This window comes from Nothoprocta perdicaria, unplaced genomic scaffold, assembly GCF_003342845.1.
Source record: "Nothoprocta perdicaria isolate Ctin4 unplaced genomic scaffold, notPer1 scaffold_29, whole genome shotgun sequence".
In the NCBI taxonomy this organism is placed as follows: Eukaryota; Metazoa; Chordata; class Aves; order Tinamiformes; family Tinamidae; genus Nothoprocta; species Nothoprocta perdicaria.
This window is the reverse complement of record NW_020455521.1, coordinates 4413867-4430179: the sequence shown is the minus strand read 5'-3', so window position 1 is coordinate 4430179 and position 16313 is coordinate 4413867. Positions and strand designations below refer to the sequence as shown.

Below are 16313 nucleotides of genomic sequence, written 5' to 3'. Positions count from 1 at the left end.
ATTTGTTGGAGCAAGACTGTTTGGAGAAGGTTTTGTGTTGTTTATTTTGGTTTTTGCTTTTTAATTCTCAAGCTTTGTGTTGAAGGGAAAAATGAGAAATTGTGGGGAAAAGTTCAGTTTTCAGAAAAATAGGTCAGGGTAGAACCACTTTCTGAGGTAAATGTAGGAGCAGTAAGAAACCAGGAGCTTATTCTCTATTCAGTGATTCCAGGCTCAGCACAGGAGCAGGAGGCAGTTAGCAATTTCTGCAGTCGAAAGATTAGTTGGAGCACTGGGATTATCTGAGATTTGTCTAAACCAATCTCTGCATTGTCTAGGGAAAACGATGGCAGAGCAAGACTCGTACCTTTAATTCCTGCTGATGGAACCAGAGCTGTGTTGATTCCAGAAACCCAGTAGCTCCCTGTGCAATTTTGACTTGTGCAAAATCCGAAGGGAGGAAGGAGACAACGCTGCTAGCACTCATCACTGCAGCTGTTTCCTCCCCAGCAATCTTTGTCTTAATTCAGTGATTTAYTCAGCACTCTGTTTCTCTCTGGAAATTATTCTTTTTTTGCAGGCATGGCATAGTATGTGATGCCTAAATTATAAGTAATCCATTCCAATAGCTGATTTGGACTGCAGCATTGGAAAAAATTACTTAGAAGTGTTTTGAATAAGTGCTTTCATCATTTCCATTCTGCTTGGAGCCCCCACATGCCCGAGAGTTGCTCGATTCATTCTAAATTTGTGTGAGAGTCATAAAGAGATCTAGCTGGCTGAATGTGTTAATCATGTTGGATTAGCATATGATTTTCCTGGTGAAAAAGTTAGGTTTGTGTGGTTTAACTTATTTCCTTAATTTAACARACACTAAGGCATTGCAACTTAGTGCTGCTTGTGGAAAGTTCTTTCTGGATGTGTCTGGAGTCTGGAAACATCCATTTTGGTTCAGAACTGCCAGGCACAAACGCCGTCACAGCAGCCTGCCTCATCAACATGTCTTCAGGCCATCTGGATGAAGCAGGGAAACTGAATGTAATTATTTCATATTCCTTTTCTAGCTTCCTGGCCTAGAAGTGCTAATGGAGAGGTCATGAGTGCTGATTATGGTAATGGCTTTGAGTAATCCCTGTGTTTTGTAGGTGGGGACACTAAAATGCTGGAAGAATAAGGAAGATCAACAAGGCAAGGGTGGAATTTTCACCATTTGTGTTCTGAATAATTTGTGTTCCAAACTTGATATCCCTTTCAAATTTGATGTCTTTTCCACACATATGCTCACACCTGGATTCCACTAGCTCTTGCCTGCTTGTCTATAATAATAGTAAGCAAAACTRTTTAATTATAAAAGCCTGATAGACCCAAGCCCACAAGATATTTAGTGAATTGTGTTCAGGAGGCTTGTGCTAGATATAACCATGTTAAAGCATGACCAGATGTAATTGAAATTGTGAATAGCTGTCAAAAACAGAGCCTACAGCATCAAAAAGGGCTCTTGCATGTGACTGAAAGCATGGGAACCCAGGATCTGTGCCTTGGATGTGGTGCTCTGAGCCTGAAACAAATTCAACAGCACTTAGTTTTTCTCTTCCAAACTTATATATATGTAATCCAGGCTTTAGCAGAGAAACAATGAAACTCGGACAATTATTTGTCTATATTAGAACCTCTGTTTAATAGAAACTTGCAGATTTAATTTCTGCTTTTCAATAGTAATGCCATGTACCTGCTTTTCCTGCCTTTCTAGACAAAATATGGCATGGAGGATGGATGAAATTTTTGGCTTTCACTCCTGCACTGCTAGGACTCTAACTCCAACGGGTCAGTGGTGAATTTCCCTCTTCTATGGTTCAGTGTTACAGAAGGTGAATCACTTAATGCAGCCTCATCTGCTGTAGCTGATCTGACCCTCTGTGRCTCCTTTCAGCTGTATTTAATCTGCACCTGCAAAGGAAGCCAAGATCACTGSTTAGGTTTTTGTTGGATTTCAGTGTCAAAGCATTTGATTCAGTGTATGTTTCATTGGAGTAGCGGTTATCAAACGAGTAACATTTAGTGCAACATTTTGGATTAGATCAGTCTATTGGTTCTAGTGATATAAGGGGAAAATATTTGAAATGTAGATTGAAAAGGGGAGCGTTATTCTGTGGGCTTTGTGTCCAGAAACTTAAAGATTCATCACCCTGTAGAGCAAGGAAAATTGTCTGAGAAGAGCTAGGAGTCTCTTGTACCTCCAGGACAGTGTTGCTGTGAACTTAGTCCTGTATGTTCTTACTCTGATATAGTAATACTGTGGACAAACTAAAGTTTCTCACAAAAAATAGTTTTAAATAAAGTGAGAGCTATGCACATGGCATAAGAGAAAAAAAGAAAAAAGTCCTGAGCTTGGGCCTTACATAGGTCTCAATTTTTCTATATCATGCAGCCTTGTTAGGAATAAGACTTGTATTTACAGATTCACAGAATATTCACAGAATATTTAAGGTTGGAAGGGACCTCTACAGATCATCTAGTCCAACCTTCCTGCTCAAGCAGGCACACCTASAGCATGTGGCACAGGGTGGCATCCAGGTGGGTTTTGAAGACCTCCAGAGTAGGAGACTCCACAACCTCCCTGGGCAGCCTGTTCCACTGCTCTGTCACCCTMACAGTAAAGAAGTTGCTCCTCACCTGGAGACGGAACTTCTTGTGTTTCAGCTTGTGGCCATTACCCCTCGTCCTATCRCTGGCCACCAGTGAGAACAGCCTGTCCCCTTCCTCCCTGCATTCTCCCTTCCTGAACTTAYACATATTAATCATATCCCCTCTGAGCCGTCTCTTCTCCAGAGAAAACAGGCCCAGCTCACTAGGAATTTAACTAGGAATAAGACTTGTATTTAGCTAGTCACAGGGTTTATCTGGGGTGAAGCGCCTTGTGTAGAGAATGCTTTGCATGTCGCACTGTGAAAGCATGTAATTTCATGGAATAGTCTATGTTCCCCTCTCCAGGCATTTGAACATCATCTCTGTACCTCACCCTGGGGAGTGACTAGTTCATTGGCCATGTCATGCAATCATATCGCAAAAACCTTGGGGACTGTCAGTTTTTAATCTGCCTTTAATGAAGCCTACAAGATCATCTTATGCTATTTGTCACTATTTTGAGGCCTGGTTGTCAGAGCCTTGGCAATGATTTCTGTTTATAAAACAAGGGATGAAGCAGGCAGGCCGGCAGTGGGGAAAGTTAAATGAAATAGAAAGCTATGAGAAACCCAGGCAGAAATTCACCTTTGATCTGTTTCCTGTGTGTTCTAGCTAGATGAAATCAGATTAGTTTTAATCCCCATAATGACAGTTTCCTTGGCTGAACTCGAGTGAGATCCTGRGCACAGGGACTAAGGCCAGATGTAGGGTCTGCCTGCTCCCTGGGATAAGCCAGAATTCAGGAAGGCTTGATCTGAAAGTCAGTGCAGTGCAAGTGCTTTTCTTTTGGAAAAGTTCTGGCCTAAGGGCCACCTTAATCCCTTCAGGCAGAAATGTAGCTCTTCAAGACCTTCCACGTTCCCCTGGAGTCTGGAGATGCGGAACACCAGCAAGAACTGAGCAACAGTATCTCCCACATAGCTGGACACATTGGCCYGTTGGAGAAGGCCCTCCATGTCTGTCCTCTATGGAGAGGCCTCAGAGAGCACCTGCTGAATCCCAGGAAAGAGCTCATGCAATGAGGGACACAAACCTGGTTCTACTCCTGAAGAATGGCCAAAAACTGAAGCAGGGAGCAGATGTCTCAGGTTAGTGCTAGCCAACTGCCTGGCTATACTACACAGTGGTCTTTATTGGTCCCTTCACTGTTGGATAATGGTGAGAGAGCTTCAGGAGAATTCTTTCTTTAAAATACTCTAAAATATATATGGTTAAATAAAGGAATGTGGGTTAAACTTTCATCTTGTTATTAGTTGAAGCTGAGCCTCATTCTCTCATCTCTTTAGATAATTCTGTGGTTGTCTCTCATCTCTTCCCTGGCTTTTGTGAGGAAGGGTGCTGGGAGGCAACTGACTGAAGATGATGGGTATGTATGAATCCCCCTTGGAGCTGGGTATTTTTCTTCAGCCCAGATGAGAATAGCCAGTTTGTAAAGAGAGTTTAAGATCTTTCTCAGCATTTCTCATCAGCTAAATTTGATAGCTCTGGGCTAATGTGCTGGATTCTGGATGTCCTTCCTGTGGATGGCTTAAGTGCCAAACTTGTCAGGAGATCTGCAGGTAGCAAGGCACCTTGTGGTTAGGAGCTGACACTCCTGCCTCTGTCTCTTTGTCAGTCTGTCTCTCACTTGTTTCCTGCTAAAATTTCCCCCTCTTCTGTTTGAATTACGTCAATCCAAGTAAATAGAAAGGACTTTGTTTATAGTAGGGCCATGGGGGGAAACATATTGTGGCATTAAAAACAATAGAAATCGGGCAAGCATTCAATACCATGAAAGTATAACTAGCATGTGTTATACAAAATCTCACATGGAGGTAAGAGAGATGCTGCTTAGTCTAAAGATTTCTTTGAAATGAGTAATGTAACATGATACAAATATTATATTGATCCTGTTCTCTATGCCTGAGTCTGGTGTATATAATATTAGTTGCTAATATCTGCTTTCAGAAGCTTGATGCAATGCCTTAGGAAAAGATGTGGGAAACATAATGAGCCCTGCAGCAAAGGATGGAYGTGGTTTTGGATAACCACTGGCAGTTATGGAAGGCTGTGGGCTTGCTGTGGTGCTCAGTGATGTGTGCCGGGTGACGTCCAGGTCACTGTGCCCCAGTTACTGGTTTTCTGCATCTATTCACTTAGAAACTATTACTGCGGATCGTGGGCTGTCAGGGAAAGCTTGGGCTCCTGCAGTGAGTTACCTCCCTGCTGGAAGGAAGCTGGGAGCGAGCTCACGAGTTAGAGCCGCCTCCCTGTGCGACCGAGGCCTGCTGAGAATGTAGAATTTCATGAGTCTAACCTCCTTCTCAGCAGCCTCTCAGCCAGGTCACTTAGTGTGTGATCAGGAAYAATGTCTAGGGTAGCTTGAAGTGCTTGGGAAGCTAAAGCAAGAATTTGGGAGAAGGAATTTAGGTACTGCAGGGCTCATTCCTGGGTTGACTTATTGGAAGTACACGAGTGCCTAGTGAGATGCTCTCTCCTGAGCATGGTGCCCAAACAGCCTATCCTATGCTTGAGAAAGCAGAAAATGCTTATAAACTGGAATATATTTTTGGATGTAAATGGAGATGGATGCAAGTTCATGTTGGATTCATGCTGAGCTGGCTAGACACTACTGAGCTTGGTCCAGAGCCATGCAGATATGTCAGCTTTTGCTGTGCTCGAGCTAAACAATGTTGGAAGAACTGGCATAGCTACAGGAAGTAACTGAATCTTCTCATCTGGATCTTTGTTTCTAATTTTTTTAGTGAGTTGTTGGCTTCATTTCTTTGCCTTACTGTGTTATCATAATTTCTTAATTTGTCTCTATTGCTGTCTTTGTGCCATGAACTCTCTGAAGTTCAAAGATTTACTTGGCAAAACTATTAGAACTCTACAAGTGACAGTTTAGCTCTTTCTCATCTTTTAGGGATCTTTTGTTTTATTGGAATATAGTAACTTTCCTTGGCCATCAAACACCTATTTCATTTGACATTGTCTAACTGTAATGTAACTGTGTGTATAAGGTTAACTTTAAAAAGAAAAGCCCTCCATACATTGCACTAAATACCTCAGGTAACCTATAAAGTCTACTTATGCAAACAAACARTATTTTTCACAAGAAGTTGTGAAAGCATCAAACATTCTCCTTTACTGAGAAAAAGGAGATTGGTGTATGACTAATTCCAACAGAACCTGAGAAAGTTGACCACCACCGAGGCAATGCTATGCACCTCACAGAACYGAAACCTTGTGTGATGTTTGGTAAACCTTAAGTTAAATGTTAGGTAGCCATCAAGCCTGACTTCTGGTCTTTGAACCTCAGTTCTCGTGTTCTGTGCGCTGGATATGGTTGTATCAACCACAGTGAATTACTAAATCTTTTGCCTCTAAAAAGAAAAGGAAAGTTTGAAAATATTTTCAGTTTTTCAGTAAAGCTTTTCTTTTTAAATGTAAGCTTTCTCCAATACAGAAACCCCCTCTTTGGGGATTTTTGCCTTGTGGAATGTCCCTAGCTCTGTTGTTTGTGGCACCAGCAGCTTCCTGTGGAATCTTGCTTTGGCTTTGAGCTTCAGCTCTGAGAAGAAGCATCCCAAATAACCCCTTGCCTTCAAGGAGCATAAGTCTCCTTTGTAAAAGTGTCTCCACAGCAGAGGAAAGGAGCACAGATGCTACCAGGCCTTGAGGCCATGCTTCCCGATTGCCTTGTCCCACCTGGAGAGCTCGGTCATGCAAGGGAGTTTGAGGACCTTGCTGAAGGTCCAGGGAAATGCTTGGCAGGCAGGATTCTTTTTTTTAATTCTCCTGTAGAGGAGGAGAGGAGAGAAGTCCAACACTCCATATTCTTATGTATCTTTTACTGAGATTTGCTAGGTTGCTGCATCAGGAGAGATCCTTATCTGCTGAGTCACAGCACAGCTGCCCCAGAAGAGCAGGATTTTACTCAAGTTTCCCAACAACATGCTTCAAACAGGAATCGCTGATCTTTGCAGGAGGTAAATGGGCAGCTCAGCCGTCCAGACACTTCAGCTTCTGATCCAGGCCATCRGTAAGGGGCTGGCGGCAGGAGGGGGGACATCTGCCCGTGCGTTTCACCAGGGTCACTGACCATTTGTTGTGCGACTGCCGCTTTCACAGAGCCAGCGCGGCGGGTCTGCAGCTGCAGGTTTGCAAGGCACAACCCCACACGAGCACAACCCCCATCCCGTGTCCCAGCGGGAYGTGGTGGATGTGCCCTCTCCCACGTGGATGCAGGCAGGGCTCTTGCTGCTCGGTGGGCAGCAAGGGGCCCTGGTGCTTCCTGCTCCGCTGCGCTCTCCGCCTCGCCCCTCCTTTCAGCCACTGCTCCCACTTTGTGCAGTTTCCTAATGTCCAATGAGCGACTTGGAAGCTGATATTTCAATTTTGAGTGTRTTTACCTCTGAGCTTTTGCCATTAAGCAAGCTCCTTTTGCTGGGAGAATAAATACATGAAAAAAAAAGGAAAAAAAAAAAGCTCTGCGCTTTAATATGCAGTATTGATTGCTACATTGAGCTGTAATGTCAACTAAATGCCACCCTTCCTCCCCACTTCCCACAAATTCCACATAATAGGCTTAGTTTGCTGGAATTTGCCAATTATTTTGTCGGAGYGATGGAGCGACAGTGCCCCCTAAGCTGTGATTTAATTGGTAGTAACATTTGGGGGCTTTACCCAGCATTTCTAATACAGTTTTAAAATAACTGCATGTCTTGTCCTCGAGACAGATCAGCTCCAATTTATTAATTAGAGTTTCGGTGCTACGTTAGTTTTAAAAAGAATCTAGGCCATATACGTTATGTAAGGTTGCCATGGGAACCATTTCTGGAGGGGAAAATGGAGTGTCCGGAGTTTCCACAGAAACCACTCCCTGCAGAGCCAGGTGCCTCCAAGGGGAGTGCAGGGAATATGAATGAGATGGGGGAGAAAAGACGCGCACAGATGTCRTAGGGTCTCTGCGTTGTTATGAATTAAACCGCATGTTTCTGGGTTTGTTTTGTAGCTTTTGATTGCGTGACCGACACCRCTCTCCTGTCGTGTAAACTTTGCTCTTGCTTCCCTCCCATGGAGCTGGTGTGGCAGCGGGAGGCATGGAAACACTCTGCCTTGGCAGTGAGACTGACCACATCAAATATTGAACAGCAGTGCTCCAGGAACAACTGTGCTTGGGACAATTTAAGTGGTAAAAGATCATTTTCCCCTTTTATCTCCTGTCCCTCTTGAGATAAATCAGCAAAGACAGGAATGAAAAATGTTCCCTTACATCCCTTATYTTGTCACTTAATGGTTTTGCTCTTTTGGGGTACAAGTACATGTTACTAGGAAAAATGGATACTCAGAAATGCTAAAAAATTAACATGAGTTTTAAGATTTTTAACTGAGGAAAAAAGAGCAGGGTTTTTTGTATATATTTGAATGTCACTGGGGCAAGTAAGGATTAGCATTTCTAGAATCCTTTTGCATAGTTTCTTCAGCAGACAAACAGCGCAGATTTATTTTGTTTTGCCCTTCAAGGGCAGTAAAACCGTGATATTCATTCAAGGCTTAGTGCAGCCATAACTACAGATTAATGTGCTGGCTACTTCGTCTTCATCCTGTCATCTCTGCCGCGCTATGGGGAAAGCAGGCTGACATGGTTATTAAACCTGGCAGCTGTGCTGTATGCACATGGGAAGCAAGTAGGGCACAGCATATAGAAAATGAGCAGCTTTCAGATAGCAGCCTGCTTTTCACGGCTCCGAGGCTTGAAAGGCAGCCTAAAAAGCTCTTTCTCTCCTTTGTGATCGCCAGTCGCTGGATCAGCGAACAAATATCGCAAATATACTTGCACATGTAAGTATTTCTTGCCTGGGTGCTGCTTTCAGATTGCTAATTAAGGTTTCTACCGTGGTGTTCTGGTTGAGAAAGCAGAGAGATGAAAGCTGGAAACGGTCTGACGGGAAATGCTCCTCTGCAGTGTTGTTTTGCCTTTCGGTGCAAAAGCTGCTGAGGGGAAGGGATGCAGGAAAGCTTTCCAGCACAGTTCGTGGTTGTGTTAGCTGCTTTTTTGGGATGCCTGTTTGCTGCTTTGCCTGTGAGGGGGAGAAGCCAAGCGAATGCAGGGAGTGCTTCTAGAGAGATGGTTTTCTGGTTAGGATAGATAAKATAGGGTATGCAGTGACAAAGCTGCTTCAGCACTAATAGGCTGCTTGTGAACGTGCAAGAGAGGAATCTGCCATGTTTTCATGKTTTTTTCGCCTGGAATCTATTCCTGAAAAATCCATAAATGCAGAACTGGACTTCTAATTCAGAAACTCGATCCCAGCTTGTATTTGGAAGTGCAAGCAAACTGTGGTCGTCAGGGAGCCCGGTAAGCCCGCGTCTCAGCCCGTGAGAGCCATGACCGTGGCACGGTGAGCAACGCATGCCTTATGGACGGAGCGGGAGAGCGGGAAGGTGCCGCTCTGCGGCACGAGGGCGGCAGAACGTGGGGGTCGGGAGGCAGCCAAAAGCTGCAGGTTTCTCTGTATTGCAGCGTTGGTATTTGCTGGTGTCGCAGCACTATAGAAACAGAGCTTTGGCGCTGTTTTTTTGGAGCCTTTCTAGTTCAAAGCTTCTGTAGTATCACTTTCTTACTGAGTTTATGGTGAGCTCTTGTAAGTGGTGAATGAAATCTGCTTTTTGCTAACAGCCTGTAATCAGTACCCAGCGCCAATGGCGGGTAATGCACAAGAAATGTGGGCTGCAGGCAGCTTGCTTGAGTTTGTGTCACACTGCTTGCTTGCTGTACAGGATTTGTTGTTTCTTGGGGAAAGATTTTTGAGCCGTGGGAAAATACAGTTATCAGAGTTAACAAGTGAATGTCATGAACTGATTTGGAAGAGATTGTTTATATAGTATTTTTATTTTTTGCTGCAAATTCTGTTGTTGACATACTTGTGGTATAACCCCCTCGATACCACAGTTTTAACACTGGCATATTTGTTCAATCGGCTGTTTAGAAGCTGCTTTTGTAAAACATTATTCTCATCTTGCAGATGTTTATATAGAAATGGGTATTTTGATTGCAACATCTGAAAGGTGGTTTCAGAGCTTTTCTTCCTCTTGTCTCCATTGCTTCCTCATACGCAAACTGAAATTCGTAGCCTCCCTGTTCCTCAGCTAAAATGGTCATTTTTGGTGACAGCTGGCGGAGCTAAGCTTCCCCGGGCTGAATGGCAGCCCGCCAACTGCTCAGACAAGTGGTGACCTTTCAGGACAACGTCTCTCACAAAAATGTCTAAATATTAAAATGGCAGACATCAAATGCCGTGTGTGCAGGGAAAGGTTGTCAGCTGGTGGACAACCAGATGAAAGCAGTTAATCCACTGCTTGTCCAGATTAAATGTTGAAATCCCCTGAGTAAGTCCCTGAAATGCAGAGAAATGATTCATACATGTCCTGAATACTGTCAAAAGTTCTTCTAGGAAGATATGGGGCATACATTGAAATTTTTCAGAGGTGTTTTATTTTGAAATCTGCTCTGGGATCTACCTAACAGATGTAAAAACACCAAAAAAAAACCTTTTTTTTTTTTTTGCCTTTCCTATTGCGCTTTTTATTGTATAGCAGTTTTCTTCCCAMATCTTTTATTCCTGATGCAAGTTGATGTGGATGAAACTTGGGCAAGTTCCCTGAGCAGCTGCAGGCTGAGATTCCAGCAGCGCATGCCCCAACACTTTGGGCAGAACCTCTCTGAATATGAAGCAGCCCCTGCAGCTTTGAGCAGGAGTCTCTCTTGCTCCTATGGGCCTTGGTGCTCTGTAACTTCATTTGCAGGCACTGAAGTCCGTGCATTCCCGTGCTTGCTGGTATGTCAACATCCCACTGTTAGCTTCACCCCCTCGTAAAGATCAGAGAAGCAGAGCTGGGATCAGGCTGCCTACCTTGTTTCCACCTACACCTCCAAATATCTAGAGCTGGTGTGGAACCACTTGGCTTGAGGAAGGCTGGGGAGTGCACCTGGGTGATCAGCTAAAATCTGTTTACCTTGAGGTTGGCCCTRTCTGTAGCCTAAGGAAAGTTCTATGCCAGTGAATGTGCCAGTTAGCAACTGGCTGCAGTTAAAGGAAAACAAAGAAAAAAAATCCTTAAGAGAAACACAGCATGTGCTGCCACTGCAGTAGAACCCACTACAGAGCCGTCAGCAGCAAGGCCATAGTACCAAATTCAATAGCCTTTACTGAGGTAATGAAAAGGAATGTAGTCCTTTCCAGTACTCATGTGCTTTTTCTCCATTGCTTTAGGACAGTTTTATGTTACTCAAAGTTCTCTGCAAGGAAACAAATTCTTCTGTGTTAGCAACCTTTACCCCTAGTCCTAGGGGACCCCTCTCAGCTTTGCCCTCTTCAAAATGGAGAGCTTCACATTCCTTGGTGACTTTGGTTTTAGGGTAGACATAGAAAAGACMAAGTTTCCCTGTTGGTCTTTTCTACTCAGCGTTCTGGGCTCACTTCTCAGTTCCCTACAAGAATTATGAATCAGATAAACATCTTGTAGAAACGAATCCTTCCATCTTTGCTCTCAGTGTTCTGCCGATTTTTGTTTGCTTTTYTACAATCACTTTAGTGATTCAAGAGTCACTAAGACTTAAATCTGTTCGCTAGATGCCAGCATGCTCATCTACTTGAGGAATCAAAAAGAACTGGGGTGCCAGGTAATACAACAATTCACAACAAAACTACCTTGGTTAAGTTTTGGAAGCTGACCTTCAAGCAGCAGTCTCCATATAGATACAATCTGTTTAACCTTCACCTGATATTTTTGAATAGTAAACAAGAGATGTTACTCTTTTTCTGTAGACTTTGTATGAGAAGAAAATCTGAGGAAATACATGTGTTTATCAGTTATTTGTTTTAAATGTTATTATGCAGGACTTGTTTGTTTCCTAAGTACCTGTACAGTGTCAGACTCTCAACAGATGCAAGTTAATGAGGTCAGTTCATTAAACATYGATCACTGTATTTGATAAGAAATTCTCACTACAGCAGTGGCATTAACATTTTATTCCTCATGTCATGGAATGCTGTTCCAGCACCTGCAGACACTGCTGCTATTGGAAGTTGACTGTGCTAGGTACTAAAGGGAACCCAAACCTAGYATAGGCCCCAGCTATTCTAAAACTTAGCCAGAAGGGAAAGAAGCAGCAAATATTTCAAATATATGTGGTCTATCTGACAAAACCCTTATCGTGCCATTACCAATTTGCTTATTTGTCTATCGTATCTGAAGTCAGCATGCAGAGATTAGTGATATGTTATAAATGTGTTGACCATGAGGATGCTGGAGGCTGTGTAGATAAGGACTTGAGACTGGTGGTAAACTAAAATAAGAAAACTTACGTGACCTCATTTGAAAGTTGTTCTCCTGATTTGTACTAAGGCAGTAGCTCCCTTAGGCTGTTCCTGTTCGGCTGCTGAGTTAATGAAGTATATTAATTGAAATTAACCYAACTGACCAAAATAGACAAAAGTAGTTCTGGGTCACTTATGAAGGTCCACCTTAATGATTAGAGTGCTTTATTAACTGCTCAGTTAATAAAACTTAAACTTATTTACTAGAGAAGTAATATTCATTATTAATTTAATGAAGTGTGTTTACCTGTGGTTATTTACACCATCTACATCTCAGTGCTATGCTAATTGTTGGAATGAAACAGCAGCAACATACATCAATACATATGTYAACATATTGTCAAACTAACTCATTGTGGATCATGTGCTATGATTAAGACAGCTGGGAAAATAGATTTCTGGAGGAAAAGAATATAAGCMTGACCTTTTTTGCTACCTGTTACTTGAAAGATATGATACTGTTATTTGAAAGATATGATATAAAGTAGGTAGCAGTTCTGATGACAGTAAATTTGGACCAAATCGGCAATCAGAAGCCRCTGGACAAAAACCTCTGGTTTCTGAAGACATGTTATAATAATGTTCTGTTGTGAAGGTTTTCCTACCTCATTTGATTTATAGACTATTTAGATATTCCTTCACGTGGCAAGGCTATAGCATCTGAATGCATATCATAACTGAGCAATATTGCATAAATATTTTCTCTGCACATTGTGCTGTTCAAATCACTATGGCTAAGTGCCATTTTATTAGGAGAGCATGAACCTGGTTGTATATGCAGAAATAAAAATTCTGAAGAAGCCCAGGGAGCCAAGTTGCAGTTTGAAAGATGAGTTTCTTGAATCTTGTTGATTGTGGTTTGAAACTATGCTCTGCAATAATCTACCCTTGTCCATTGATCCTGCAACGTGTGTATCCATGGTGGTGTAATTCAGAATTAACAGTGGGCCTTGGTATCASCCAGAAATTAAATATTCTGACAGTGCCTGTGTTGTTTCTTCTGCAAAGCAGTTGCAAGAATSTAAACAAATGGAAGCTGCTGTTGCTTCATGCTGACATGAAGGGCTATTGTACTCATCAAACGTCTTTCTTGCATACAGGAAACAGTGAACAAAAAACAGCTTTGGAAGATTATTTGCAAGCATTCAATTAATCATTAATCCACCTTGATCTAGATGGATAAAGCAGTATTTTGTCAATCTGGTTAGCTGGTGCTTTGAAAGGATTTTGTGGAACTCATTTAGTTCAGGAATAATAGGACAGGTATCTTGATAAGGCCATAATGTGGTTCCCAAATGGATAAGCTAGAAAGTCAGGAAAAAGTAATTTATCCCTGAAAGTGATCTGGATTACTGCTAAGAAGGCTAAGAAACTTTCTTATCATTCACTAATTTCAAAGCATTCCTGAAAGTGATGACTCTGTTTTAAATATGGCAAATCCAGAACCACATCAGTGCAGTGCAGTTTTGCTGTTCAGAAAAATGGTTAATCTTAAAGACTAGAAAAGTTTTTCAAAAAAGTTAAATGTGCTTTTTTTGATTCTGGGGGAAGTCACTTGAGGACTTTTTCTTCTTTTTTTTTTTAAAGAGCTAAGACATTGTGCAGCCTGAAAGCGAAGCTGTTTCTGTTGAATGCATTGCAGTGAACCAGCTAGGGTTGCATTTATTTTGAATAGAGATTCACTGAAGTGGGTGTCTGTTGGTGCCTTGGCAGAACACAGARATGGTCACTCCCAGGTGCCTGGTCCTAGCTTTTAGAGGAGGAGGATGGGGTTGTGTTCCCTTGACATTGAGAGCTGGCCTGCTGACAAATTTGAATCTGGAGCTGGTTGTAGTCTCGTTACAGAATATACTGCCCTCGGMTTTTAAATTAGTCATTAGTTAATGCTGAGGCATTAGGTAATTGCTATGTAAAAGTGAATCAATGAGGCTGAAAATTGGCTGAAGAGTTAAATCAACTAACACCCAAATTATATTAGCATGTTTGGAGTTCCCAGGGCATTATATGTGTTAGCACTGGGCCAAGATTCATCCTACAAATGAATGTAGCTCATAGTGTATATTTTTGTGGTAAAATTTCACCCTGAAAGGACTTCYGACCATCATAGTATTCTATCTCATGGAATGGCCAAAGTCATCTTTTATCTACAAAATCTAGGCTGTGCAATTTCAAATTGAATGTACTTTAAGAGGATGCTGTGAACAGCAGTGATGCTTGTAGCGTGGGTAGCTTTGTGTAGTGCTTATAATGAATATCATGGCGTGGACCTCAGAGACTTTCTAGGAATCRATAGTTGTTAATGAGAAAAGAAGCCATTATTTTTGTGGCAATTACTAGGAACTCATGATGGCTTCCCTTCGGAATCATGGAATCCTTAAGGTTGGAAGGGACCTTTAGAGGCCATCTAGTCCAACCCCCCTGCACACGCAGGGTCACCTAGTAATAAATTAGTATATTAGTATGGCCTTGATCTTTTTTTTATGCACTGAAGCAGTAATTGCACTCTGTCCAGAAATACTCATATCTTAGTCATCATTGGCATTGACAGGGGAGGGATTGCAGTGCAAAATACCATTATGTTTATTTCTCCACAAATATCAGTTTATCTTCTTGAGGCAACCAATGCTCACATCATTGAAGTAAGGTATTTTTAATGTTTCTGCTTTTAAAGTGTTTTCTTAAAGTCTTTGCTCTGTTTGAAGATAAGGTAGTTGGATAGACAGGACATCACACATGTGAATGTAGTGGAGAGCCTTCAGAAGAAAGTTCACTGTTCCCTGATCCCAGGCCAGCTAGTCCAAGGAGAAGTTAAAGTTGATGTTATGAAGCCCTAAGTTATGGAGCTGGAAAAGGTTCCTTTGTTACTTCAGTGACAGACCTTGCATTACTGTGGCACTATCCTCTGCAAAGTCTTTTCCTTGAAATACACCTTCCCATTTGTCCCTGAGGAAAGATTGAGGGTGGCCAGAGCAGGAACTGGCAAGGCATCACTGTATAATCCCCTGTGCTGCTGGTGATCTCTTTAATAAAGGTGTTTACTCCAGAGAGCTCGGCTTAAGCAGGTAAGGAGCTTAGGAGTAGCGCTGCCTGTCACGCTGACAGTGCAATTCCCTGCATCAGGGATCGTTGTCTCTTACTGCACTGTCAATGGGCCTGTGTACAAACAAGCCCATAGTAGTTTGTTTGTCTTGCAGTCCGGAACAGATGCTCCAACAGCACAACTCTCATGAAGGAGGAATTGATTCGGAGCGCAGCTGGGTGCGAGTGGTGCAGAACCTCCATCCGCCATTTTGCAGCGCGCGCAATGAGCGCCTCCATTGTYGCTGCTAACAATTGTTAACTGTCTTATTTGCTCTAGACAAAGTATGATCCCACTGAAAGCCAACTCAGAAATACAGTCACAGGGGAGTCTTTTTTTTTTTCTATTCATCTGGTTTCATTCACTGCACAGATCCTACTGGCTCCCTCAGGATCAAGACCTTCTGCTATTGCTTACCTATTGCAGCCCACTTGTCCACCATGAGGTCTTGAAGCTGGCCAGCTTACTACCAGATAGTGAAGAAACAGCCCTAATAGTGAGGGAATAGTGTTAGTGCAAGAAAGAACATCACTGACATGAAGCWTTTTTACAACAGGGCAGTAATATACAAGGTACTGTTTTCTGAGAGAGCCACCCCTGGGAATACTCTTCCTTACAGTAAAAACTTTCAGTGCTTTGTGACCTGAATCTCATCTCTCTTGTTGAACTGGTTTCACGTGTCTTGTTTAATGTTTTCCTCTGCTGCAGGGCTTATATATGCCAGTCTCTGCAAACTTTCACATAAATCTGATAGCAGTCCTGACAACTCTAGAGGGCCTCCTGGTATATCTAAAATGTTTCTTTTTAGAACAAAATAATYTACCTGAATGAGGTTTCTGGTTTTATCTGCTTGCATGTTAAGAATATTTTCTTTGTAATTGCTGACTGAGGCTTCCCTCACAGTGAGTGAAGTCAGCCTCATGAATGGAGATGAAAAGGCTTTCCACAAACAAGAAGTGCTTGGTCTCATCTAATCTAGAGACTTATTCTAGTTGTTTGTTCCCTAAACAAAAAGTTCTGAGTTTTTTTAATGATGGTTTGTAGAATTGCTTTGGAAAGGAAAAAAATGGGATATTACTCATTAACAGCTCATGCAATAAGGACAGAAGTCTTTAATTAGTGTCAAAAGTTAGCAATCCAAAGCAGGCTTACTTCAAATATTAGTTAATTCTCAATGTGACTAAAGATAATAGGTCTAACACATA

General features: G+C 42.3%; 1 protein-coding gene across 4 annotated transcripts in view; it reads left to right on the top strand.

Moving 5' to 3' along the window:
- TRIM2 (tripartite motif containing 2) overlaps positions 1-16313 on the top strand; it is a 97610-nt gene that overhangs the window by 12297 nt on the left and 69000 nt on the right. The window contains exon 1 of one of the 4 annotated variants that reach the window (XM_026041679.1): positions 3737-3752. The exons of 1 other annotated variant lie outside the window; for it this stretch is intronic. The gene's annotated coding sequence lies outside the window, so the exon portion shown is untranslated. Of the gene's footprint in view, positions 1-3736; positions 3753-8707; positions 9051-16313 lie in introns of those variants that run through there. 2 more of the 4 variants (XM_026041677.1, XM_026041675.1) reach the window with 2 other exon arrangements.